Source organism: Oncorhynchus mykiss, chromosome 11, assembly GCF_013265735.2.
Source record: "Oncorhynchus mykiss isolate Arlee chromosome 11, USDA_OmykA_1.1, whole genome shotgun sequence".
NCBI classification, from domain to species: domain Eukaryota; kingdom Metazoa; phylum Chordata; class Actinopteri; order Salmoniformes; family Salmonidae; genus Oncorhynchus; species Oncorhynchus mykiss.
Genome location: NC_048575.1, coordinates 38814287 through 38841662, shown reverse-complemented (window position 1 = coordinate 38841662; position 27376 = coordinate 38814287). Strand labels below are relative to the sequence as shown.

Below are 27376 nucleotides of genomic sequence, written 5' to 3'. Positions count from 1 at the left end.
ACCCAAAAGCCATACTTGAGTGAAAGTAAAGATGCCTTACTTAGATAAGGCCTCAAAAAGGCCCCAGTTAATGGTTGAAAATAACTCATGCCTTTCAAGCATTGATCATCGACACTCTTAGGGATTTGTTGGATCGGTTCGTCTAAATTAACTGAGATTAATCAACAACTGGATACATTTCTTCATTTCTAAAGTGAAACTATCCTCCGCATTGGAGTACCTCTACAAGTACAAGTTTAACCAGTATTTCAGTTGTTGAAGTGTGGCAGGCCTGTGAGGAAGGATCCTACAGCCATGAGGAAACAGCCCATAGCAATGATCCTGGGCCAGTGCAGCTTTGCCCCAAAATGGCTGACCACAGCCAGGAACAGCAGGTTACCTGCAAGAAACCACAACACTACAGTAGCCAGGAATCTCAAATTATAAACGCTGTTTTTTAAAAACTATAAATGGCATATCAGTTTGGATACTAGGCTGCAACTGGGACAACATTTCGTTTTGCAGGGGGGTGTATATGTAAGGGGCTTAATACAGTTGTATTCCAGCCACTAGGGGTACTCTGGTGAAGCCCATGGGAAATAAAGAAATATAGTTGAAGTGAATTGAGAAGAGTAAGAATGAAAAACTAAAGCAAGACTGTAAACGGCTGTTACCTGTGCTAACATGATTTAAAGTGAAGTGAACCATACATTTATCGTTGTAGTTTACATGATAAGCTCATTGGAAGGGTAACATATACAGGATGTACATAAATGGGCATAAACATGTGACACAGAAAATAAAAAAATTGACATTTAGGAAATCAAAATGCATCTAAATATAGTTTGTTCTGTCTATGAATTTTTTTTTTTTCATGTATAAAATATACTTGTCTGTACAGTAAGTAAATGTTGGAAATCCAAAACGCACAAAAATATGTTTTTGTAGAGTCTAAAATAAAATATATGTGTATAATACACTGCTCAAAAAAATAAAGGGAACACTTAAACAACACAATGTAACTCCAAGTCAATCACACTTCTGTGAAATCACACTGTCCACTTAGGAAGCAACACTGATTGACAATAAATGTCACATGCTGTTGTGCAAATGGAATAGACAACAGGTGGAAATTATAGGCATTTAGCAAGACACCCCCAATAAAGGAGTGGTTCTGCAGGTGGGGACCACAGACCACTTCTCAGTTCCTATGCTTCCTGGCTGATGTTTTGGTCACTTTTGAATACTGGCGGTGCTTTCACTCTAGTGGTAGCATGAGACGGAGTCTACAACCCACACAAGTGGCTCAGGTAGTGCAGCTCATCCAGGATGGCACATCAATAGGAGATGTGGCAAAAGGTTTGCTGTGTCTGTCAGCGTAGTGTCCAGAGCATGGAGGCGCTACCAGGAGACAGGCCAGTACATCAGGAGACATGGAGGAGGCCATAGGAGGGCAACAACCCAGCAGCAGGACCGCTACCTCCGCCTTTGTGCAAGGAGGAGCAGAGGAGCACTGCTAGAGCCCTGCAAAATGACCTCCAGCAGGTCACAAATGTGCATGTGTATGCTCAAACGGTCAGAAACAAACTCCATGAGGGTGGTATGACGTCCACAGGTGGGGGTTGTGCTTACAGCACAGGACATTTGGCATTTGCCAGAGAACACCAAGATTGGCAAATTCGCCACTGGCAAATTCGCCACAGTAACCAAATGATTTTACTGTGCCCAGTCGCACACAGACTTTTATGGTCACACAAGTTGCCACCGGTGGATTCAAAATGAGTAGCCTAACAATTATTTACATGGCCCCAGGTACATTTGCAACCAAATTATTTTTCTGTGAGAAATCAATAATAGTTGCACTCATAGCAATGAGCAATGAGCAAGATAAGCATAGACGGGAAGTTGACAATAGCTTATTATTAGTGGAAAGTAATTGTATTTCTATGGTTGCAGTCCTCAAAGATTGAATTGCATTGAATTTAATTAATCAGATCCAATGATTTACTGCCCTTAGGGTGGGGTACCGCAAGTCATCATTATTATAACCACCATCACAATCATTATCACCCTACCATCATAGACTTATTCTTCTGTATCTGAGACTCATCTGACACTACTTTAGACATGGCAGTCTACAACTCAATACACTGCCCCTGCATGGTGTTCAGCGTCCCCTGCACGTGGTTAATCGAATGCTTAACATCGTTCAGCAGGATCTGAATCTCAAGCCTGCAAGAAATCAGGTGGTTCAACATACTGAGATGACGAGAGGCTTCAGACCATGCCCATTGGACCATCTTTATGATTCGTTCTCACTTAACACCAATCTAATTAGGAATGTAACTTTGTGCAGAAGATGTTACCATAGTGTTATTTAGAAGAAAAAAAGTGTACTTTGTCAGGCACCAAAAGGATGACGGCATGTCTCCCTGCTCCAGTGAGCTCTGCTGGCAGGTCTTGCTCACTGTTGGAGGAACGGGAGCCAAATTAGAGGAAAAATATCTATGGCAAGATAATGTAATACAATCTTTAAACCCATCAGAAGTATAGTGCTTACCTCCATGAAAAAATTGGTCCATGTTATTTATGGCTGCATTGTCCCAATGTTGACCACTAGTTCCAACTTGTGATGAGAAGGTCTTGATGAAATGATCAAGTCAACATTTTGTTAGACATTTCAGAGATAGCATTAGCAATTGTACACGAGACAATGCTTCCAGATATTGAGGTATCTTCCTTCTGAGGTATGTAAAAAAAATATTGTGTGTGAGTACTCACATGAAAGGTATCCATGATTCTAGATGAAGCCAATCATGTATGTGATTACCTTCCAATGGGTCAGCAATGGAATGATTGCTAAACAGCTTTCAGGAGACTTTATGTCTTGGGCCTGGAAGAATCTTTGAAATACAAGAAATATTGTGAATTTGTGATGAATAATTGCCATTGTAATTTGGAATATTCCATCAAAGTTATTTGTTTTGACAGTCAAAACAACTAACTCTTACGATTAATCACTTGACTTGAGTAACTTGAGTTGATGGAAGTAGCAACTTTATATTCTGACCTAGACACTGACTTGTGCAATGCCTAATGCATAATCTATGCATGTTATTGGCTCATCGTAGTATATAGCCGAGGGTCTCATAGTCCAAAAACAGCATTGGTCATTGGACTGCTCAGTCAAAACAACTCACTTTTATGATTAATCACTTGACTGGAGTAATTTGAGTTCGGACCTAAAACATTAAAAGTAGGCTATAGCTTGACGCATATCCTTACCTTGGACAAGCGTATCCAAAAGGCCTATCCAGTCGTGCGTGAAGATACCTTTAGGCAGATAAAAGCGTGGTACGGGTTGAGACACGCTCGGTATTGTGATTCTGTAACACTGATATAAAAACACATTTTCATTTATAATTTACACTGTAGAATGACCTGCAAGCCAATCAGAATCTAGTTTTAAACAATACCGTGGGTTCCATGGAACGTCACAAACATATTAGGCCACTTGCGTCACAGATTACAGTCACTGAACATGGGTTTAATAGCTATAATGGCTATATGTACAGTATATGCACATCGTATTGAATTGAGAATACATTTACTGCATCACTGCAATTATGTAGCCTAATCCTATGAGGATCATATGTGAAATGTCAGAATCATGGCACATGAAAACATAATGAAATTGACTGCAGATTACAAAATTCACTGTGACAGAATATCCATGTAATTTCAATTAAATTACGTTAAACCAACGTGGAATAAACATTGAATTGATGTTAGTGCCCAGTGGGAAGTGATCAATCCGAAATGATTGAATACATACAGTATTACAAAGAAAGAGATACAAAAATTGCTTAGAAAAGCTTGAAAAAGTCTAATTTCCCTGGGCCACTCAAAAGTAAAATGTATGTACGCATTACTGTACATCGCTTTTGATGAAAGGGTCTGCTTTCAAATCTCTGACTTTCAGACATATTTACAATCTCGCAATGTTCATTTCTGGCGCTTTCACATTTGCGGGATTTTGTGAAGTAAATGATGCGCAGGAGAGCTCCATGAAATCAGTGACATGGTCAAGATGGTGACATGAGAGGGTGGAACATTTCTAGCTGAGGAACAATTTTTGGGTTTTCTCACAAAGTTTATAGTTTTAGACAGCAGTTGCAATTAGTTATTTTCACAAAAATGATATCTAACCATACAATGAATAATTTTGTAATTATTCAAATCATTGACATATTTTTGATGATTTCCAACGAACAAGCTAGCTATCGAAACGTTTCAGCGTGTGCCGTTAAGTTAGCCTGCTAACGTCTTCATAGCTAGTAGCATGTAATGACCAAACTGTTGCTGAGATAATGGATGTTGAAACTTCCAAGGAGAAAAGAGGCATTGTTGAAACTCACTCATATGCTTGCAGTGTAAAAAAGGGGGGTGAATGCGATTCATACCCGAATACCCCAACCAAGGAGCAACTTCCAAAGAAGCTGAGAAGTGAACCATCAATGAGCCAGCTACAGGACAACATCGTCCGCATCCTCACGGCTAAAATCAAAGAGAGTACAGATAACATCATGAATTTGATGTAAAAGAACACTGTCAGTATCGTTAACCTGATGAAATCGATTGATTTCAGTGCTGTGGAAGTAAAAACTCCGAAGCAGCAGAACGCAACATTGAACATTCAGGTTGCAAAGCAGGAGAAGAAACTCACTGAAATGGAGTCAAAGGTAAACGAGAATGACCGGTATAGTCAGAGATGGAGTCTTCGAATTTATGGAAAAGCAGAAAAATCTGACGAGAACATCAAAGCAAGGGTGAAGAACATTTGCAGGGCAATAGTCCCGGAGGAGGAGCGAAATGTTGTTGCAGGTTCTCTGGATGTAGTGCACCGCCTGGGTAGGCTGCGAGATGGGGAAAACAACCAGCCACCACGACCAGTGATCATGAGATTCATCTCCAGGACAGCGAGGGATATGACATGGAAAAGTGCAAAGAAAAATACATTTTTAAAGAAGAACAACCTGAGGTTCAAGGAGGATCTGACAGCATTTGACAAAGAAGCTCGGAATCGTCTGTGGCTGGATTTATCAAGTGAGTTGTGCAGGACTGAGTTTTATTTGCATCTGATAAAACTTTATATTTCTTGAGGAAAGAGCATTGTTTGTGTGAGCCAAACTTTTTTTAAATGTATATTTATTTTATGGCACAGAAATTCGCACTGACACTTAATGTTAGCTTGATGGCTATTAGTTTTTACCAATTTATGGTGAAATGTTATTTGCAATTGTATAAATATATATATATATATAGAATTTAGGTCACCCACTTGCGTGGTGCAAAGGACTGTTTTTATTTGCAACTAGTAAGAACTTTTCTTTTTGTGAGACCCTGATTCATGTGAATGTATACAAGTTTAATATTCTTCATATAGTCACTGTGATAGTAAATGTCCATTTCTGTTTTTTCTATTAATGCTAGGCGAATCCGTAATATTTTTAAGAGACAGGAATGAGGTTTCTAAAGCAGTTTCCTGTATTGAAGACGTTTCCTTAGTTTCGGGTTGGAAAATGAATATCAGTAAGTCAGTCTTATTTCCACTCAAGGATTGTGTTTTACAGGAAGTATATGGTATCCCAATTAAAGATAAGGTTACTTATATTGAAAATGTTATATGCAAGGATGAAAAACAAAGGAGTGAATTGAACTTTAACTCCATTGAGAAAACAAAGAAGAAATTGAACCTCTGGTTGATGAGAGATATTTAGTTATACGGTCGGGTTTTATTATCCAAAGCTGAAGGGTTGTCCAGATTGGTTTATGTCTCGTTGTCACTTGACTTACCCCCTAAAATTGTAAAGGAGTTAGATAAGATTATTTATAGTTTTATTTGATGTGATATCCACAAAAATGATGTGGATATATTGAAGCAACATCTCAAGACATCAGTTAAAGTTTGGTCGCAAGTGGGTATTCCAAATGGACAATAACCCCAAGCATACTTCCAAAGTTGTGGCAAAATGACTTAAGGACAACAAAGTCAAGGTATTGGAGTGGCCATCACAAAGCCCTGACTTCAATCCTATAGAAAATTTGTGGGCAGAACTGAAAAAGCGTGTGCGAGCAAGGAGGCCTACAAACCTGACTCAAACCTTACCAGCTCTGTCAGGAGGAATGGGCCATAATTCAGTCAATTTATTGTGGGAAGCTTTTGGAAGACCAACCGAAATGTTTGACCCAAGTTAAACAATTTCAAGGCAATGCTACCAAATACTAATTGAGTGTATGTAAACTTCTGACCCACTGGGAACGTGATGAAAGAAATAAAAGCTGAAATAAATAATTATCTCTAGTATTATTCTGACATTTTATATTCTTAAAATAAAGTGATGATTCTAACTGACCTAAGACAGGGATGTTTTACTATGATTAAATGTCAGGAATTGTGAAAAACTGAGTTTAAATGTATTTGGCTAAGGTGTATGTAAACATCAGACTTCAACTGTACCTAGAAGTGCACACTATTCTTATTATTTTTTAGTGTATATGTATATAGTCAACTATAGTCAGCTATACAACTTCTACTACTACTACACTTTATATCATCCAATAATATATAATGAAAAACACTCAACATGAAGAATTAATGCAATTATGTTAATTTCAAATATTTATTTTGAAATATAGATTAGGTGCTCTTCTTTTCATAGCAGGAAGTAAAGGGACTGGACAAGGCTTTGCCTATAGCTGAAAACATCCTGGAAATGAGCGAACGCTTCCTTGGTTTCTTCTTGGTGGAGCATACACTCTCTGTTGGGCAGGATTCTTGATCATTGACAATTGCTGGGGGAAAAAATGTAAACATAACTTTTTCTTTAACTGACCCTAGTTACTGTGAAGAATTAGTATTGCATTATTATTATTTCAATTGTAATATTCTACATAATTTACAAATGTTGGGCGGCAGGTAGCCTAGCAGTCTCAATCCGCCTATTTAACGCAGAAGTGTTACATAGTCCCCCCCAGGGCTTAGACTGTTTAGTGCCAAAAAGAAGGGGATAAAAACATGCAAAAAATATATATACATTTAAATATATATATTCGTCAACTTTCTTATATCTCTCAGATTTAGGACAGACACTTCAGTTCCATGTAGTGAATCTGTTATTCAATGCGTTTGTATGGGCAAATTGCAGTAAGGCCGATACAAATCCCTCGGCCCAGACAGGGCGTAGACTCTTGTGGGTTAAAAAGCATGATCATTACAAAGGTGCAACTCGTGCTGGAGGCAATAAAAGGCCACGCTAAAATGTGCAGTTTTGTCACACCACACAATGCCACAGATGTCTCAGAGACAGAGACTGAGAAAAATAGGAGCAAGGAAAAACGCTGGTTGACTTGTTTTGAGGGAGCGTGCAATTGGCATGCTGACTGCAGGAATGTCAACCAGAGCTGTGGCCAGAGAATTGAATGTTTATTTCTTTAAGCCGCCTTCAATGTCGTTTTAGAGAATTTGGCAGTAGGTCCAACCGGCCTCACAACCACAGACCACGTATATGGCGTCGTGTTGGCTGTAGGGTTATGGTGTGGGCAGGCATCATCTACGGTCAATGAACACAATTGCATTTTATCAATGGCAATTTGAATGCACAGAGATACCGTCACGAGATCCTTGGGCCCATTGTCGTGCCATTCATCCGCCGCCATCACCTCATGTTTCAGCATGATAATGCATGGCCCCATGTCGAAAGGCCTGCATACTCACCAGACATGTCACCCATTTAGCATGTTTGTGATGCTCTGGATTGACATGTACAACAGCGTGTTCCAGTTCCCACCAATATTCAACAACTTCGCACAGCTATTGAAGAGCAGTGGGACAACATTCCATAGGCCACAATCAACAGCCTGATCAACTCCATGCGAAGGAGAAGTGTCACGCTGCATGAGGCAAATGGTGGTCACACCAGATACTGACTGGTTTTCTGATCCACGCCCCTACCTTTTTTTACGGTATCTGTGACCAACAGATGCATATCTGTATTCCCAGTCATGTGAAATCCATAGATAAGGGCCTAATGAACGTTATTCAATTGACTGATTTCCATATATGAACTGTAACTCAATAAAATCTTTGAAATTGTTGCATGTTGCGTTTATATTTTTGTTCAGTACACATTTGAGTGTATTGACTTACCTGTTTCACTGACAGCAAGGGGTCTGGTTCTGGGAAGGTGTTGGAGTGCAGTGGTTCTTCTTGTTGACCTTCTTTGTACACTGGGTAACAAACAGTAATTTATACAGTAGGAGAAATTGCACACAAAGGCTATCAGTGTTTACCACCATACTGTACGTAATGAATAAAAATAATCTTTATAAATTGTATTTTGATGACATATGTACCTTTGGGTTGAGTCCACAGAGAGCGCTGAATCTTCCTCTCTTCTTTTCCTTTTTACCAGTTGTTGGAAGCCCAGAATTACCTACCTCGTAACTGCCAAGTACATTGTGTGATGACAACTGTGTCATGGAGGGAGGTAAAGAGCTAGACTTATTGCATTTAGTTAGTAATTCCCTAGTTAATGATTTGACCAGGGCATCGTCAAATGCATAATCCGTTGACTTCATTGCAACCTGGAGCAGCCTTGAAAATCTTTTTGATTTTCAGATTCTGGGGCTTGAGTTGGTTCAAGGCCTGAGGTGCCACAGAACCTAGACAGAAACCTCTTTGTGAGAACTCTTGATGTTTCACCAATGTTAGAGGATTTCAGTAATGTGATAGGGGTGATCATTGACAGGGGCGGCAGGGTAGCCTAGTGGTTAGAGTGTTGGACTAGTAACCGAAAGGTTGCAAGTTCAAATCCCTGAGCTGACAAAGTGCAAATCTGTCGTTCTGCCCCTGAACAGGCAGTTAACCCACTGTTCCTAGGCCGTCATTGAAAATAATAGTTTGTTCTTAACTTCTTGCTCCTACTTGAGACGCAGATGTCTCAAGTAGACACCTGGAAATGCAAATGCGCTACGCTAAATGCTAAATGTACTCGTTAAAATTCACATGCATGGTATTGAATTAAAGCTACACTCGTTGTGAACCTAGCCAACAAGTCAGATTTTTAAAATGCTTTTCGGCGAAAGCATGAGAAGCTATTATCTGATAGCATGCAACACCCCAAAATGCCTGAATGCGATGTAAACAAAGATATAGCTTAGCCGGCGCTACACAAAACGCAGAAATAAAATATAAAACATTCATTACCTTTGACGAGCTTCTTTCTTGGCACTCCTATATGCCCCATAAACATCACTATTGGGTCTTTTTTTCGTTTAAATCGGTCCATATATACCCAAAATAGCTTTCTATGGAAGCTGTGTCATTCAGAAAAAAACATTGTTTTTAAACGCTGCGTCATTTTTTAAAATTAAAAAAGTCGACGATAAACTTTCACAAAACACTTCGAAATACTTTTGTAATCCAACTTTAGGTATTAGTAAACGTTTATAATCTATCAAAATGATTACAGGACGATGTATATTCAATAGCTCCTCGTTTTCAAATCAATGGCTGCCAATGTGCACATTCAAAACATCCTGGTGGAGACCGGAAGAAATTGAATCCAGTTAGTTGGATTTACCAAGAAAAAAGTCCCTGGAAAATGACGACAATGGCGACATCGTGTGGAATCTGTAGGAATTGCATGCAGGTCGATAATTTTGTGCCCTTTTAACAACCCATGAAAGTGACGCATGGAAATAATTTTTTGCTTTCAGAGAGCAGTTTTTCTTGCGCTTTTCGATGAAACACACGATCTGTTATAGTCACAGCCGTGATTTAACCAGTTTTAGAAACTTCAGAGTGTTTTCTATCTACACATACTAATCATATGCATATACTATATTCCTGGCATGAGTAGCAGGACGCTGAAAAGTTGCGCGATTTTTAACAGAATGTTCGAAAAAGGAGGGGGTAGACTTAAGAGGTTTTAACTGACTTGCTTAGTTAAATAAAGGTTAAAAAAGTAATAATAAAACAGCAATCTAACAATCAGTAAATGTCCCAAAGAGGTGGACTCTGTGGATTCAAGACTTCTAGAGGATGCCTCCTCCTCCTCATCATTGTTGATCTCACCATGCAAATTGTCCTGTGTATTGACAGCATAGTCATCAACAGATAAATATGATTTGGAGGCGGCAAGGACCTCAATCTGAAAAACAACGGCATCCAAAAGCTTGGACAGGTCTTCTGTATCTCCTTTCAGGCTAGATAAGCATTCCTCCATGGATTCCTCAGAGTGATAGAGGATTTGACTAATGACCTCCTTGGTACAGGCTTGAAGGTCCGCTTGGATTTCAAGAGAATCACTATTACAAGTCACCTGAGAATCTAAACTTTCACTAGGAGCCTGTTTGAGAGTCTCATCATGTATTGGTGTAACACCATCGATGACCTTTACAGTGTCTTGGCAGGGAGTGAGAAACCGCCTCAGCATTTCTCGAAATCTATGATATATAATACGAGCAGCAGAAATGTTCAGATTCATGTGCCTGCATGGACTGAACAACAGTCTCCACATCTGTTACAAAAGTGTCCAGCAATTTAGATGCTTCAGAGGAAGCTGTTTGTAAAGGGGTTGACAGATTTTTCATGTCGTAGTAACAACCAACAGTGTAAGACCAGAGCAGAAGATCTGCTCACTCTGTGCAGGGGAGCAGGATGCCCTGATAGACTGGGTAAGATTGTCCATGTCTGAAACAAAGGTACTTACCAACTCAGAGGCCTCAGGGTCAATCATAAGGTCTCTGATCTCACCTATCCTAGGAGTTGGACAAGATGATGTAGTGCCAGAACAACATGATGTACAACCTCTGAATCTTTTAACGATCTCCCGGATCGATTCAGTGGCCTTGGTCTGAAATTCCTCAGTGAGTATTCTGTCCATACTTTGTGTTGACATACGAAGACTAGATTTGTCACCTTTGATATTGAAGTTGCTCTCTCCTTGTTTTAGCATCTCCTCAGGACTTTTACAAGCTTCAAGCATCTTCATATGGTCAGCAACAACACAAAGCAGTTCCCTCTTGTCGGGTTCATTTTCCTCCTTATTGCTGAAGTTCAAAACAGTGCCACTGAGGGCTGTCATGACCTGTCCTGTTAAATGTGTCATGTCCACCTCAACACCATCCTCTCCGAGAACAACATTCTGCTCAACACTCTTCCCATTAATGTACATCTGAAGTATGTTGGAATCGCCAGACACCAGCTCCTCAACCACCTTGGTGCTGGAGACACCACCACTGGCAAAAATGACAGGGGATATTCGCCCAGAGATGGGAGTTTGGATGGCCACAGAGATTATGGAATTGACCTTCTTTGACACTTCTCCGACAATAACACGGGATAGACTTTGAGTGTCTACCTGGCCCTCTCTTTGGATACAGAGGACATTGTTCAATGACTCTTTGAAGGAATCCTGGACAGAGAGGAGACTGTCCTCAGTGATCTCAAAAAAGTCACTGAGTGGCTCAGATGATATAGACTCACCATCTCCCTGAGTATTTGGCAACACTGTCTGAGACCTTTGAGAATACAAAGCAAACAATACAGCATTCCATATTCAATAGTAGACACTGTAGTCACATTAATACATCATTCAGTAATCAGTTAAACTGGTCATTAAGAGTAAACTGTTATACAGATAAAAAAAACATATTTTCACAAAATGGGTTATGAATAGTTAGGTGAAACCGGTTTAATTAGGAGTGACTGAACATACCCATTACGTGAGGAGCTTGATTTGGCCGTGCAAGACCTTGAGGATTTGCTGCTGCCTCTCTCTCTGCCTCTACCTTCAGGTTTGTGCCAGAGGATCTCTCTGATTCTGTCAGAGACTTGCTGGATACTGGAGACACATGGCTGTATATCCGTCCAAAACGGAAAATTGCAGGGATGATAACCTCCAGGATGGCCTCAGATACAAACCGCACAATCTCCAGGCACATCTCTGCAAGCAATGCCCCCATCACCTGTAGGACCGAAACAGAGTAGGTAGATTACTCATAGCCGGGCTCTGAAACCAAGCTCCTCGAAGAGATACCAACAATCTCACATATGTTCATGAGAATCATGAAAGTGGCATACATTAGAAAGCATGAAAAGCAGTAGGCTACTAAAAAGCTCTTTGAATGTAACTGTTTGTGATAATGTGGACGATACTGTAGATAGATAAAAGGCTTGTATGAAATTTTCTTGAAACATCTATAAATATATCTATGAATAATTTTCAAGGTTAAGGGACTTACAGGGTCCATCCTGCCAATGCTTAACTGCCTCCATTGCCTATAGGAGATAATTAGATGTTTTTAGCACCAAAAAGCACACCAACACACATACAATTTATAAAATCCTACAGATGACATTGCATTCAAATACTACAATAGAAGTTTGGACATACTCCTCAGTAAGTTTTTCCAGAAACCGGATGATAATCGGGTTGAAAGCATCCAGATTGATTGGCGGGAGGTCAACAGCCCTGATCTGACAGGCCCTGGAGACACACTCACTTAGGATCTTTTCATTAGATTGTCCCTGGTGAGATGTCCCCTGAACTGCCATCCCAGAGAATTCCACAGATGTAGAGGGACCTGTGTGCAAAGCAGCATTCACCAAGGTAAAGAAGTCAGAAAACATGTAACCTTCTGAGGCAAGTATGTATTAGCCAATTTTGTGTACTTTGTGAAGTTAAGTACCCAAGAAAGTATAACATGTGCACTCTGCTCAATAGATGTCCATACTAGATCACATTTACATGCAAAAGGATTACATTCAGTGAAATTAGACTTAGTTTATGACCTGCATCTGTATCAGTGATCTGCTCCACTTTGTTTCTCTTGGTCCTCTTGGTCTAAAAAGACAATACAGTCAATGATGTACACGTAGATAGCCATTCCAAGCCATTCCAATACAGCCATTTGAGTAGAGCAAGGGTAAGACTGATTGTAGGGCTGTCCCGTACAAAAAAAATCTTTGTCGATGGAGCGTCATCCTGTTCTAATGTTAAAATGTATTTTTCCATATCAGACACACCCTATGTGTTTGAATACAATCACCTACATAGGCACTGAGCTTGTCTGATGCTTTAAGCACACTGTTTAATTAAACAATTAAGACACACAAATGACTCAAGAAAGAGCCCGATGGTGACACTGTATTAAAAGAAATGACAGCGAGTGCCTGTGTGACAGGCGCACGTTGTCTCGCTCTCCTCCCTACTGCAGCGAAAAGGCACCACATAACAGCAAGTGTTTATTGTGCTGTCCATGCTGAAGACGCAACATCATTTCAGCCATTTAGTTCCTTCCTTACAGTTCTGGAAACTTCTTCTTTACAGTTCTGGAAACTTTAGAGTGTTTTCTATCCTAATCTGACAATTATATGTATATTCTAGTTTCTGGGGCTGAGAAATAGGCCGTTTCAAATGGGTACGTTTTTTTGCCAAAAACAAAAATATTGCCCCCAAAATATTGCCCCCAAAAGGTTAAGCAAATGTTAAGCAATACCAGTCTGTTCTAACGACAAAAAATTATGAAGCCATTATTACAGCATAGCAAATATTAAAAACAGATGAATATGTGAAATTGCTTAATTCAACATTTTGCCGGTGCATGAGCCTTGGTACTCACAGAATCAGTAGGCTATTAAACAAATACTCAAACAGGCAACAGAAGCTATATCTGTCTTACTTCTGTATATATGTATACAGTACCAGTCAAAAGTTTGGACACACCTACTCATTCAAGGCTTTTATTTATGTGTACTATTTTCTACATTGTAGAATAGTAGTGAAGACATCACAACTATGAAATAACACATATGGAATCATGTAGGTACCAAAAAGTGTTAAACAAATCAAAATATATTTTATATTTGAGATTTTTCAAAGTAGCCATCCTTTGCCTTGATAGCAGCTTTGCACACTCTTGGCATTCTCTCAACCAGCTTCACCTGGAATGCTTTTCCAACAGTCTTGAAGGAGTTCCCACATATGCTGAGAACTTATTGGCTGCTTTTCCTTCACTCTGTGGTCCAATTCATCCCAAAACATCTCAATTGGGTTGAGATTGGGTGATTGTTGATGTCAGGTCATCTGATGCAGCCCTCCATCACTCTCCTTCTTGGTCAAATATCCCTTACACAGCCTGGAAACGCAAACCAGATGGGATGGCGAATTACTGCAGAATACTATAGTAGCCATGCTGGTTAAGTGTGCCTTGAATTCTAAATAAATCACAGACAGTGTCACCAACAAAGCGCCCCCACACCATCACACTTCCTCCATGCTTCATGTTGGGAACCACACATGCGGAGATCATCTGTACACCTACTCTCAAAAGACATTGTTGGAATTTGGACTCATCAGACCAAAGGACAGATTTCCACCAGTCTAATGTCCATTGCTCGTGTTTCTTGGCCCAAGCAAGTCTCTTCTTCTTATTGGTGTCCTTTAGGAGTGCTTTCTTCGCAGCAATTTGACCATGAATGCCTGATTCACGCAGTCTCCTCTGAACAGTTGATGTTGAGATGTGTCTGTGACTTGAACTCTGTGAAGCATTTATTTGGGCTGCAATGTGAGGTGCAGTTAACTCTAATGAACTTATCCTCTGCAGCCGAGTTAACTCTGGGTCTTCCTTTCCTGTGGTTGTCCTCATGAGAGCCAGTTTCATCATAGCGCTTGATGGTTTTTGCGACTTGATGGTTTTTGCACTTGATGAAACGTTCAAAGTTCTTGAAATTTTCCGGATTGACTGACCTTCATGTCTTAGAGTAATGACGGACTGTTGTTTCTCTTTGCTTATTTGAGCTGTTCTTGCCATAATATGGACTTGGTCTTTTACCAAATAGGGCTATCTTCTGTATACTAACCCTACCTTGTCACAACACAACTGATTGGCTCAAATGCATTAAGAAGGAAATAAATTCCTTTACTTAATTTTTAACAAGGCACACATGTTAATTTATGAAATGCATTCCAGGTGACTACCTCATGAAGCTGGTTGAGAGAATGCCAAGAGTGTGCAAAGCTGTCATCAAGGCAAAGGGTGACTACTTTGAAGAACCCTTTTGACTGGCAATATATATATATTTACAAAGATTTACAAGATTTACAAAGCCAGGCACATTTAACAATTAGGCTATTGATTTTAGTTGGATTTTCCTCTCCTCAATTTTCTTAGACAATTAGGCTAAGGCAAAGGGCTGTTTCCCCGTCTTTGCTGCTGCTGCTGCCTCTGCAGCATTGTTCTCAATCCCAATATGCTGGTTAACTTTGCTATTATAAACATAGCAACATAGGAAAGGGCGGCAATTCTACGGAGCACTGAAGATTATGTTTCAGAACCACGGACAGCGACCGTATCCAATGCAGGAGAACGCGCATTTGTTATAAAATAATATTTGATTTATTAGTGTTGCACCATTATTTTTACATAATATAACCATATACAATGTCAGTATCACGTCTTAGCGTGATGGACTGTGCCATCCCTGTGGCCTCGGCAATGGATTAGTCAACTGAGACAGGCGCGAATCAGACAGGTGTCCATGTGCACCATGAAGAAAAAAAACTTTTGTGGCTACTCGACTTAAGAAATCCCAGTCAACCAACAGCCTATCAACCAAACTGTAGACCAAATGGGGTCAGCCCTAGATTTACTATTAGGAAATAAAAGGGCATTGCATGGGCAATTTACCTTCCTCAGAACAACATGCAGGTTATAGATATGAAAGATATCACAAATATTCACATCTCTGCTCAATCTATTCCCTTATCTTGACTTTATTTCTCTTCACGGCATCCTGCTCCATCTGAGGCAGGGGATCCTTCTTCACCTCTTCCTCATCTTCATCATTCTGATTATCAACAAAATCTCTCTCAGCTGCATCAGTATCAGTGCTCTGTTCAACTGTGGACCTGTTGGCACTGGTCCTACTCTTGGTCTAAAAAGACAATACAGTCAATGACATACTGTATGTTGCCGTTGTTATACAGGCCTTTGAGAAGAGCTACAGTAAACAATTGGTGATTGAATATTAAGAGATGGAAGTCTATTGTCAGGACAATTTATCCTCCAACCTCACAACAACATGTTATATGGCGTATTGGACAGGTTTAAAGTGTGGACAGGTAAGACCCCAGATTTACCTTTCTCTCCTCAGTCTAGTCTCTCACCTTAACTTTTCTCCTTGTCACAGCCTTCAGCTCGATCTGAGGCAGGGGATCCTTCACTTCACTATCTTCTGGATAGTTTAAACCCAGGATATCATTCTTCATTTTCTGGACTTGACCTTCCAAACGTTGATGATCATGTGGATCATCTTCGTTTAAACTCTGGAAGAAATTAGACCATTCTTTAAATGCTCATGGATATGGACAATATACCACAGCTAAGAGCTGTTCTTACACATGACACAATGCACAGTTATTATAAACTGGTTACCAACATAATTAGAAAAGTAAAAATAAATGTTTTGTCATACCCGTGGTATACGCTCTGATATACCACAGCTTTCAGCCAATCAGCATTCAAGGCTCAAAACACCCAGTTTATAATGGCCAATATATAAACAATGTTTTACAGGTTTTCGCTATAAATACACATAGATCCTATTGCCTGATATCAAGATTCGTAATTAATGCGTTATGGAGTCACCTATTATTATTATAGTTTAGGTAGAATTATGATAAATAGCCTACTGCTCTTATCTTTGCAAGGATCATATTTCAAATCAAATCAATTTATATATCCCTTCATACATCAGCTGATATCTCAAAGTGATTTACAGAAACCCAGCCTAAAACCCCAAACAGCAAACAGCAAGCAATGCAGGCATAGAAGCACGGTTTGATGTATAACAAGTCATGGAATAGGTTATTTTCATGCATACATTTTTTTACAATATTAAAAATGATAATATTAGCGGCACATTAACGTTAGCCCACATCGCCACCCAGCTGCCACTACTTGCGGCACCCCTATCGGCATGGCCTGTGTACCCTGTGGTTCCTGCCGCAGCATAAAAAAAGACGGTGCAGCGGTTCCTGCACCACTGGATGGGGCTTCTCTGTTTGCAATTCATAGGCTTACCTTATTATCCTCCATGGTTAAAGTCTATGGCTGGAGCCTATGTTCCCATCATGTAAAACTTTACCAAGTGATTACCAAAGAGATAAACTATCGCATTTTATACGGTAACTCAGCCAACGTCATAATGTGAATGCACTTTGACGTAATAAAACAACTTCAGGGATGATCTGTCAATCAATGCAATCAGCGACGCAATACTGGATCCCCATACCACTAAAAAGACCACTCGAAACAATAAATACTGGTGTATTAGCTACGTTTCCGTTTTTTTGTACAATAATATGATGAAAAAACAAATAAATAAGTAAACAACAGCCGTCACCAATGATGAGCAATACATAACATTGTTAATAAGAATGTATTCTTAAACTGACTTACTGTGTCTAGCACGTTAGCTAACGTGTTACTGTGTAGCTACAACACGAGTATTCTAATCTTGAGAGAAATGTAACGTTGGCTATTGTTGTCTGTGGTCCTGTAGCTCAGTTGGTACAGCATGGCGCTTGCAACGCAAGTATTTTGGGTTCGATTCCCGGGAGCACTCATATGTAAAATGTATACGTGCATGACCATTGCTTCGTCCCGCAACGAACTATTGTTGATACAGACGACTCATTGCAGAAGCTTCCGTACGTGTCCTTGATCAACCAACTCAAACAAAAATAACGTTTCCACTTAACAGCGGCATATTCAGTATATCTAGGAACAATACTTTGCGGGACGAAGCAAGCATGATCGTATTTAAGTCGCTTTGGGTAAAAGTTATTACTAAATCGCTTATACACAGAACCAGTGCAGTGGTGGAAAAAGTACCCAAGTCATTTTCTATTAAGGTATCTTTACTTTTACTCAAGTTAAAGTCACCCAGTAAAATACTAGAGTAATAGTCTAAAAGTATTTGGTTTTAAATATACTTAAGTATCAAAAATGTAATTGGATAAAATATACTTATAAACCCATAAATAATTTCAAATTCCTTATATTAATATGCAAACCAGACGGCACCATATTCTTGTTTTTTTCATTTATGGATAGCCAGGGGCTCCAACACTGACATAATTTACAATTTAAGCAGATATAGATTAGAATGTTAGATTAGAACATTGTACAAGGTTATTGTCCATTGTGCCAATGAAGCTGTTATGCTACCACGCTCGGGAGTGGTGTCAGTAAAATAACCTCACGATCAACGTCAACAAAACAAAGGAGATGATCGTGGACTTCAGGAAACAGCAGAGGGAGCACCCCCTTATCCACATTAACAGGACAGTAGTGGAGAAGTGGAAAGTTTTGAGTTACTCAGCATACACATCACAGACAAATTGTAATCAAATAAAATGTATTTATATAACCCTTCGTACATCAGCTGATATCTCAAAGTGCTGTACAGAAACACAGCCTAAAACCCCAAACAGCAAGCAATGTAGGTGTTGAAGCACGTTGGCTAGGAAAAACTCCCTAGAATGGCCAAAACCTAGGAAGAAACATAGAGAGGAACCAGGCTATGAGGGGTGGCCAGTCCTCTCTGGCTGTGCCGGGTGGAGATTATAACAGAACATGGCCAAGATGTTCAAATGTTCATAAATGACCAGCATGGTCAAATAATAGGTCTGGGACAGGTAGCACGTCCGGTGAACAGGTCAGGATTCCATAGCTGCAGGCAGAACAGTTGAAACTGGAGCAGCAGCACGGCCAGGTGGACTGGGGACAGCAAGGAGTCATCATGCCAGGTAGTCCTGAGGCCTGGTCCTAGGGCTCAGATCTTCCGAGAGAGAGAATTAGAGAGAGCATACTTAAATTCACACAGGACACCGGATAAGACAGGAGAAGTACTCCAGATATAACAAACTGACCCTAGGCCCCCGACACAAACTACTGCAGCATAAATACTGGAGGCTGAGACAGGAGGGGTCAGGAGACACTGTGGCCCCATCCGATGATACCCCCGGACAGGGCCAAACAGGAAGGAAATGGTCCACCCACACAGACCGCATGGTGAAGAAGGCACAACAGAGACTTTTCAGCCTCAGGAGGCTGAAGAAATTTGGCTTGTCACCAAAAACGGTCACAAACTTTTACAGATGCACAATCGAGAGCATCCTGTTTGGCTGAATCACCGTCTGGTACAGCAACTGCACAACGCATCACCGGGGGAAAACTACCTGCCCTCCAGGACACTTACACCACCCGATGTCACAGGAAGGCAAAAAAGTACATCAAGGACAACAACCACCCGAGCCACTGCCTGTTCACCCCGCTATCATCCAGAAGGCGAGGTCAGTCCAGGTGCATCAAAGCTGGGACCGAGAGACTGAAAAACAGCTTCTATCTCAAGGCCATCAGACTGTTAACCAGCCATCACTAACATTGAGTGGCTGCTGCCAACATACTGACTCAATATCTAGCCACTTTAATAATTACAAATTGGATGTAATAAATGCATCACTAGTCACTTTAAACAATGCCACTTTATATAATGTTTACATACCCTACATTAATCATCTCATATGTATATACTGTACTCTATACCATCTGCTGCATCTTGCCTATGCCGTTAGGCCATCGCTCATCCATATATTTTTATGTACATATTCTTATTCATTCCTTTACACTTGTGTGCGTATAAGGTAGTTGTTGTGAAATTGTTAGATTACTTGTTAGATATTACTGCAAGGTCAGAACTAGAAGCACAAGCATTTCGCTACACTCGCATTAACATCTGCTAACCATGTGTGTGTGATTTGATTGAATGTTTTCCCCATAAAACCTACCACTGCTTTGATTTCTAATTTAATCAGTATTGGTTTATGCTGTGTTAAAATTTGTGTTTAAGCAATAAACAAATTTAAAAAAGAAAATCTCTGTTTGTAAACTGACTGCAGTAGCATTGTTTTTGGTATCGCTCATGTCATACTGCGTGTCATTCCTCAACTGTCTGGATTTTACATTCATTTTGGACCTCCACCAAACTGACACACTAAATCAACTAACTGTTTTTGTACATATTCAAGTAGCGATTCATAACATACAAATACAATCAGTACATGGCTTTCCATTAATTTCTTAAACTCATTGGAAATGAAATGGAATTCAACTATGTTATAATCCCACTGAATCATGAATAAGCCTCATTCAGATGATTTTATATGGTCCTTTACACACCAGCTCCGTGGGAAAATTGGATCCTGGCCAAAGGCACAAGTTCATTCAAAGTGTGAGACATCTAGGATGAGTTTTTGACAATACTAATGTCAACTGCCATATGTTGATGTACATGTCCAACTGGTTTCCTCCTATTTTCAGACTACTGATGCCAGACTAGTGTTTTATCATGTGGCCACAGATACTCCCCTACTCTGTCAGTGGTTCCAGATCTACAATAGACAACTCTGTGCGCATAGCATACAGTATTGAGCAATAGAGAAGAAAATTGAACACTAGACCAAAAATATACACCATTTTATTTTTAAAGTGTCTTGTGTCGTCCCAAACAAAGTACAATAAAATGAAATTGAAATGAAAGCTAAAGGGCATATGCAGTAGGGTTGATAAAGGTCAAGATACGTTTGACTGGGACTAGTGGAAGCGTAGGATGTTTGGTAACATTTGGCATCCTAAACTTGTTTACATGTGACAAAGTAGGCTACAGGACCATATAGTGCTTCTACCCAAGTGGTGGCCCATCATGTCTTTAGGAGCTACAGTCTTTTTCATTTTTTCCAACCAGGCATTAACCAAGGCATATCTAGAATGTTATGGAGTGATATTAGTGCCCACATAAACTGAATTTCAGATTCAACATCATATCTCTCCATAGACTCTAGTGTGCCTGGTTTGGCCAAAGATTACTACACATTTTGGCCCTCCAGGAAAAATGCCAAACTCTCTTTGAAGTCTCTGACTTCCTCCCTATAGGCTGTCGTCGTTGGTGATCAGGCCCTACCACATTCGTGTCATTGGCAAACTTAATGATGGTGTTGGAGCAACAGGTAAACATGGAGTACAGGAAGGGACTAAGCAGGCACCCCTGAGGGGTCCCCGTGTTGAGGGTCAGCATGGCAGATTTTTTTATTTCACCTTTATTTAACCAGGTAGGCTAGTTGAGAACAAGTTCTCATTTACAACTGCGACCTGGCCAAGATAAAGCATAGCACTGTGAATAGACAACAACACAGAGTTACACATGGATTAAACAATAAACAAGTCAATAACACAGTAGAAAAAAGAAAAAAGAGTCTATATACATTGTGTGCAAAAGGCATGAGGAGGAATGCGAATAATTACAATTTTGCAGATTAACACTGGAGTGATAAATGATCAGATGGTCATGTGCAGGTAGAGATACTGGTGTGCAAAAGAGCAGAAAAGTACATAAATTAAATTGGGTGGGCTATTTACCGATGGACTATGTACAGCTACAGCGATCGGTTAGCTTATCAGATAGCAGATGTTTAAAGTTGGTGAGGGAGATAAAAGTCTCCAACTTCAGCGATTTTTGCAATTCGTTCTAGTCACAGGCAGCAGAGAACTGGAACGAAAGGCGGCCAAATGAGGTGTTGGCTTTAGGGATGATCAGTGAGATACACCTGCTGGAGCGCGTGCTACGGGTGGGTGTTGCCATCGTGACCAGTGAACTGAGATAAGGCGGAGCTTTACCTAGCATGGACTTGTAGATGACCTGGAGCCAGTGGGTCTGGCGACGAATATGTAGCGAGGGCCAGCCGACTAGAGCATACAGGTCACAATGGTGGGTGGTATAAGGTGCTTTAGTAACAAAACGGATGGCACCGTGATAAACTGCATTCAGTTTGCTGAGTAGAGTATTGGAAGTTATTTTGTAGATGACATCGCCGAAGTCGAGGATCGGTAGGATAGTCAGTTTTACTAGGGTGAGTTTGGCGGCGTGAGTGAAGGAGGCTTTGTTGTGGAATAGAAAGCCGACTCTAGATTAGACTCTCTGAATGTATTAGCAGTGGTACATGTCAGTGCCATGAGTTACACTGAGTATATAAAACATTACGAGCTCTTTCCATGACATATGCTGACCAGGTGAATCCAGGTTAAAGATATAATCCCTTATGGATGTCACTAGTTAAATCCACTTAAATCAGTGTAGATAAAGAGGAGGAGACAGGTTTAAAAATAAATTGTAAAGCTTGAGACAATTGAGACATGGATTGTGTGTGTGTGCCATTCAGAGGGTGAATGGGCAAGACAAAATATTCACGTGCCTTTCAACGGGGCATGTTAGTAGGTGCCAGGGGTACCAGTTTGTGTCAAGAACTGCAACGCTGCTGGGTTTTATACGCTCAATAGATTCCCGTGTGTATCAAGAACGGTCCACCACTCAAAAGACATACAGCCAACTTTACAGAACTGTGGGAGCCATTGGAGTCAACATGGACCAGCATCCCTGTGAATGTGTTGTACACTCAGTACATTAATAGTATTGGTACCGTGTTCTTGCCGTAACCTGTAGAGCTGGAGCAGCCTGCGAGGCAGGGGGAGGTGTAGGTGATGCCGTTGTCTGAACACACAGGGTCCCACTCCCCAGCCAAGCAGGAGCAGTCTCTGTTACACTCTGACAACAGGCTGTCATTGTACACCAGGGGACCTGGGGAACAGAGAAAATGGCTGGTAATAATTATGTTTAAATAATTGTTGCTGAACTATCATTGACACAGGCACAGTGACAAAACAGCCAGGAATCCTGGCTCAGTAACAACCATACTGAATATTCCCACAAGAGGGAGGCCCGTCACACGCCCATGTGTGTTTTGGTCTAACTCTCCCTCATATTCCACTGATCAAAACTTTTGTTTTAATCAACCCACCCACCAACCAACCAATCAGATGTCATATTTACTCGTTGTAGGACACGGTCAGACCAGCCACCTGAACGTTGTCACACTTAATGCCAGACTGCAGAGGGAGGAGGAGGTAGGCCATGAAGGAGATGACGAAAGACATCTGGGCTCCAGACACAACGCCAAGCTTATACCTCTTCATCAGTAGACCTTCCAGGAATATCCCCACCGCACCCACAGGCAGGTTCAACTCACCTGGAAAAGTTATACTCACACGTCTTTAGTGCTACCAGTGTGCTGGAGTTTCATTTCCACTCATGTTCAACAAACCTACAGGGGATGGGAGAGAACAAAAAAAGTGTATTTAATTCCATTCAACATCAGTACTGACAGGATGGAAAATTTCAGTTGGAACATGTCCAGGTTTCTATGGATTCATTGAGACAGGCAGCCCAATTCAGACATTTTTTTTTAGTAATTGGTATTTTGACCAATCAGTTATGCTCTGAAAAAGAGCTGATACGAAAATATTTAATGTGATTGTTCAAAAGACCAATTAGTGGAAAAAATATCATAATTGGGCTGCATGTCTAATCGCATCCCTTGTCTCTCTGTCTCTGACCCAAACTTCAGTCCTTGCATCGATTACAGAGGGCTAAAAAGGATTATGATCAAGAATCGTTACCCCTTACCCGATGTCTGCTGCCTTGGAGTTGGCCCTAGAAGTCCAATTCTTCACCAAACTGGACCTCCGCAACGCTTAAAATCTGGAGAGAATCAGGGAGATGAGTGGAAAACTGCCTTTAACACCCCTAGAGGTCACTGAGTATTTAGTCATGACCTTTGGAATATCGAACTCACCGGCAGTCTTTCAGGCATTGATCAATGACACTCTTAGGGATATGTTGAACCGGTTTGTCTTTGTTCACCTCGACGACATAATGATCTTCTCCAAAAAACCCTGCGGAACACTTACGGCCCTGTCCTACCTCACTCAAGCAGGTTTTTGCAGGAATCCTGAGGCTGACAGGGCACTCATAGAGCTCAAGGGACGTTTCACCTCCGGACCCATCCTCGTTCATCCTAATCCTACTCCCCCCTTTGTGGTAGAGGTGGACGCCTCGGACACCGGAGAGCTGGTGCGAGACTTTCACAGCGGAACGAGGAGGACAAGAAACTGCACCCATGCTCCTTTCTCTCCATGCAGGTCTCGCCAGCGGAAGGCAACTACGATGTAGGCAACTGGGAGCTTTTGGCAGTTACGTGGGCCCTTGAGGGGTGGAGACACTGGTTGGAACCACTGCTTCATCTTCTGGTCTCTTCTCTGCACCTGGGTCCAACCTTACCACGTCACAGTTATAGCATCTCTTAATCCCTTCTCTTAACATGTATGGCCCCAAAACATAATCAAGCAGCTGACCAATTACGCAAGACTTTAGTTCTAAATTAACTGAGATTAATCAACAACTGGATACATTTCTTTATTTCTAAAGTGAAACTATCCTCCGCATTGGAGTATCTCTACAAGTACAAGTTTAACCAGTATTTCAGTTGTTTTACCATCCCATGAAGAAGTGTGGCAGGCCGGTGAGGAAGGATCCTACAGCCATAAGGAAACAGCCCATAGCAATAAACCTGGGCCGGTGCAGCTTCGCCCCAAAATGGCTGACCACAGCCAGGAACAGCAGGTTACCTGCAAGAAACCACAACACTGCAGTAGTCAGGAATAGCAAATTATAAACACTGTTATTTTTTAAACTAAAAATGGCATATCAGTTAGGATACTAGGCTGCAACAACATAGCATCAAATAAAACAATGTTAGGGGTTTGACAGTAGAGTCATGGACAAACGCCAGTCAATCAATTAATAGGAACAACTATAAAACTGGACAGTATTGAGAGCAGACTCTGATTGAACCACAAAAAAATTGATCATACTGTAGTCTGTATGTGGTTTTTACTACATGAATTCTCAAGCAACTCGATGTTATTGTTGATACCCATCTCAAAGCTGCCGCCTATGAGTCCGATGAGAGAGCTGGACAGGTCAAAGTGTCTCTCTGAGTGATAGCACTCTTCATGTAGGTCCCTGACAGAGCTTTGGTGAAGGAGGCGAACAACAGGGCCACGATGAACTGCTGACAAACTGTGCATGCGTGGATGCGTGTGCAGACAGAGTACATGTGTAGCTGAAGTGGCCTGCAATAGTAAAAAGAACGGACACAAGTTTACATCTGCAAAGTTCTGGCGCTTTCTTTATTCTGAAGAATGTTTTTTTTCTCTTGTTCAATTGTCTATTTTCTTGTTAGTACTTTGAAAATATTCACATCAAACAAGTGTACACTTTAAATTACACAACATAAATGCACTTTACCTAAAGCAGAATTAAAAAATGTTCCACAAATAACCCTGTCTTAGTGTATGGTTTCAAATGAAAACCACAATGTATTTCACATTCATACAATAGAAACACCTATATATGAAACCATAAATAACTGAATGTTTTTCTATATACCGCTACCTCTATAGAAAAGTGACAACAAAACATTCAGCTTTAAGATAGTGGCACCTCCAGAAAATCGTCTCTCTCTCACTGTATGCACTAAAAGTCCCCCAGACTGAGCGTGCTCGGCCAGTTTCCCAGCTAGTGACCACAATTTTACACCAAACAACCAATAGCATGTAAAACCAACTCAGAAATCCGTAACAAATGGAGTCTTGATAAAACATTTAAAATCTCCTAGACAAAATCCAGTACAAGTCAGCTACTCAGTAAACATAGTCTCTGTGACTTGTAAATGTTTTTTTTTTACCTCAGCTAGCATCAAGCTAACATATACTCTCACTCAATGTAAATCACCTTCTTCTCTCAATCAGTTCGACACAAGGCCAAAACAAAAACTTTCCTAACGTGATATCTGGACAAAGTTGTTAAATAGCATGTTATTACATGTTGTGTATATATTTGAACGTTTTGAAGTGCTGTTACATACCTGTAATAGGAAAAAGAACAGACACAGTTTACCTCTGTACATTTCTGGTCCTTATTTTGCAGAATGGTGAGCGCTTGGCCAGAACTTGCTGTTTCTCCTGCTACAACAGAGCAACAGCGCCAACTATTGGCCTGATGGACTGCTAACGCTAAAGAACTGCAGTGCATTTACGCAAAAAACACATGAATTTCACAAGTGAACACGCGAAGTGTTCCAAAAACATGTTTTCATGTAATCTTATGTGAAGATAATGTGATAACATAAAAAGCAACATGTGATTACGTTAAATTACACATGTGAAAATGTGATCACGTTGTGTTCCAAAACATGTTTTCACATGGTTTCTCATAAAATGTAAGTTGATATCATGTGGTTTTCTGTATGGTCAGGAATATAAGATGCATTTTGATGTTACATGATCTTGAAAATGCAATGTTCTTTGAGGTTCTTCCATGTTCCTTTCCATGTATTTTCCATTTTACTTTCCCTCAGTCCTTTTCACTTTCCTTGGCAAAACAAGCTCTGTCTCCGTCAAGACTTATTCAGAGCCACCATGAATTGATAGCAGCTTCTGACAGATTTTAAACCATTCAACAAAGAGTTTTATAATGAAGAGTAGACGCAACTTGTCAAGTGTCAGTGTGCAGAGGTGGGGATGGAGTCAGGAGCAGGACACAGAACTGAGTAAAATAACATACTTTACTCGAAAAATAAACAATCATAAATTCCACGCAGGGAAAAACACACCATGACACAGAAGACTAACACTCCACAAGGAACAATCACGCACAAAACATAATGGGAACAAGGTGTGTACAATCAAGACAAAACAAATGGAAAAGTAAATGTAGATCGGTGGCAGCTAGAAAGCCGGTGACGACGAACGCTGACCGAACAAGGAGAGGCACCAACTTCGGCGGAAGTCGTGACACAACTAAACACCCTGGATTCTTTACACACACATTGAAAGGCAACAATCACAAATTTGGACTCATCAGACCAAATGACAGATTTCCACCAGTCTAAGGTCCATTGCTCATGTTTCTTGGCCCAAGCAAGTTTCTTCTGATTATTGGTGTCCGTCCTTTAGTAGTGGTTTCAATGGAGCAATTCGACCATGAAGGCCTGATTCATGCAGTCTCCTCTGAACAGTGTATGTTGAGTTGTGATTTTCTTGAACTCTGTGAGCATTTATTTGGGCTCCAATCTGAGGTGCAGTTAACGCTACTTAACTTATACTCTGTAGCAGAGGTAACTCTGGGTCTTCCTCATGAGAGCCAGTTTCATCATAGCGCTTCATGGTTTTTGCGACTGCACTCGAAGAAACTTTCAAAGTTCTTGAAATTTTCAAAGGTTAGGGTGCATTATTTCTACTTTTTGATAAAAAGCGTGCAAAATTTCAACGTCCTGCTACTTATGCCTCGAATATAGTATATGCATATGAT

The 27376-nt window shown here is 40.6% G+C and overlaps 2 long non-coding RNA genes across 2 annotated transcripts; both read right to left on the bottom strand.

The window, feature by feature from the left end:
* Window positions 1–1602: 1602 nt before the first annotated feature.
* On the bottom strand, window positions 1603–3496 carry LOC118937441. Its single transcript, XR_005034791.1, has 4 exons — window positions 3265–3496; window positions 2761–2882; window positions 2540–2621; window positions 1603–2446 (listed from the first exon to the last, which is right to left on the bottom strand). It is a non-coding gene; the product is annotated as an uncharacterized LOC118937441 (long non-coding RNA).
* A 3190-nt stretch (window positions 3497–6686) lies between these two features.
* On the bottom strand, window positions 6687–8501 carry LOC118937440. The gene is made up of 3 exons (XR_005034790.1): window positions 8395–8501; window positions 8189–8268; window positions 6687–6834 (listed from the first exon to the last, which is right to left on the bottom strand). It is a non-coding gene; the product is annotated as an uncharacterized LOC118937440 (long non-coding RNA).
* Between the last annotated feature and the right edge of the window lie 18875 nt (window positions 8502–27376).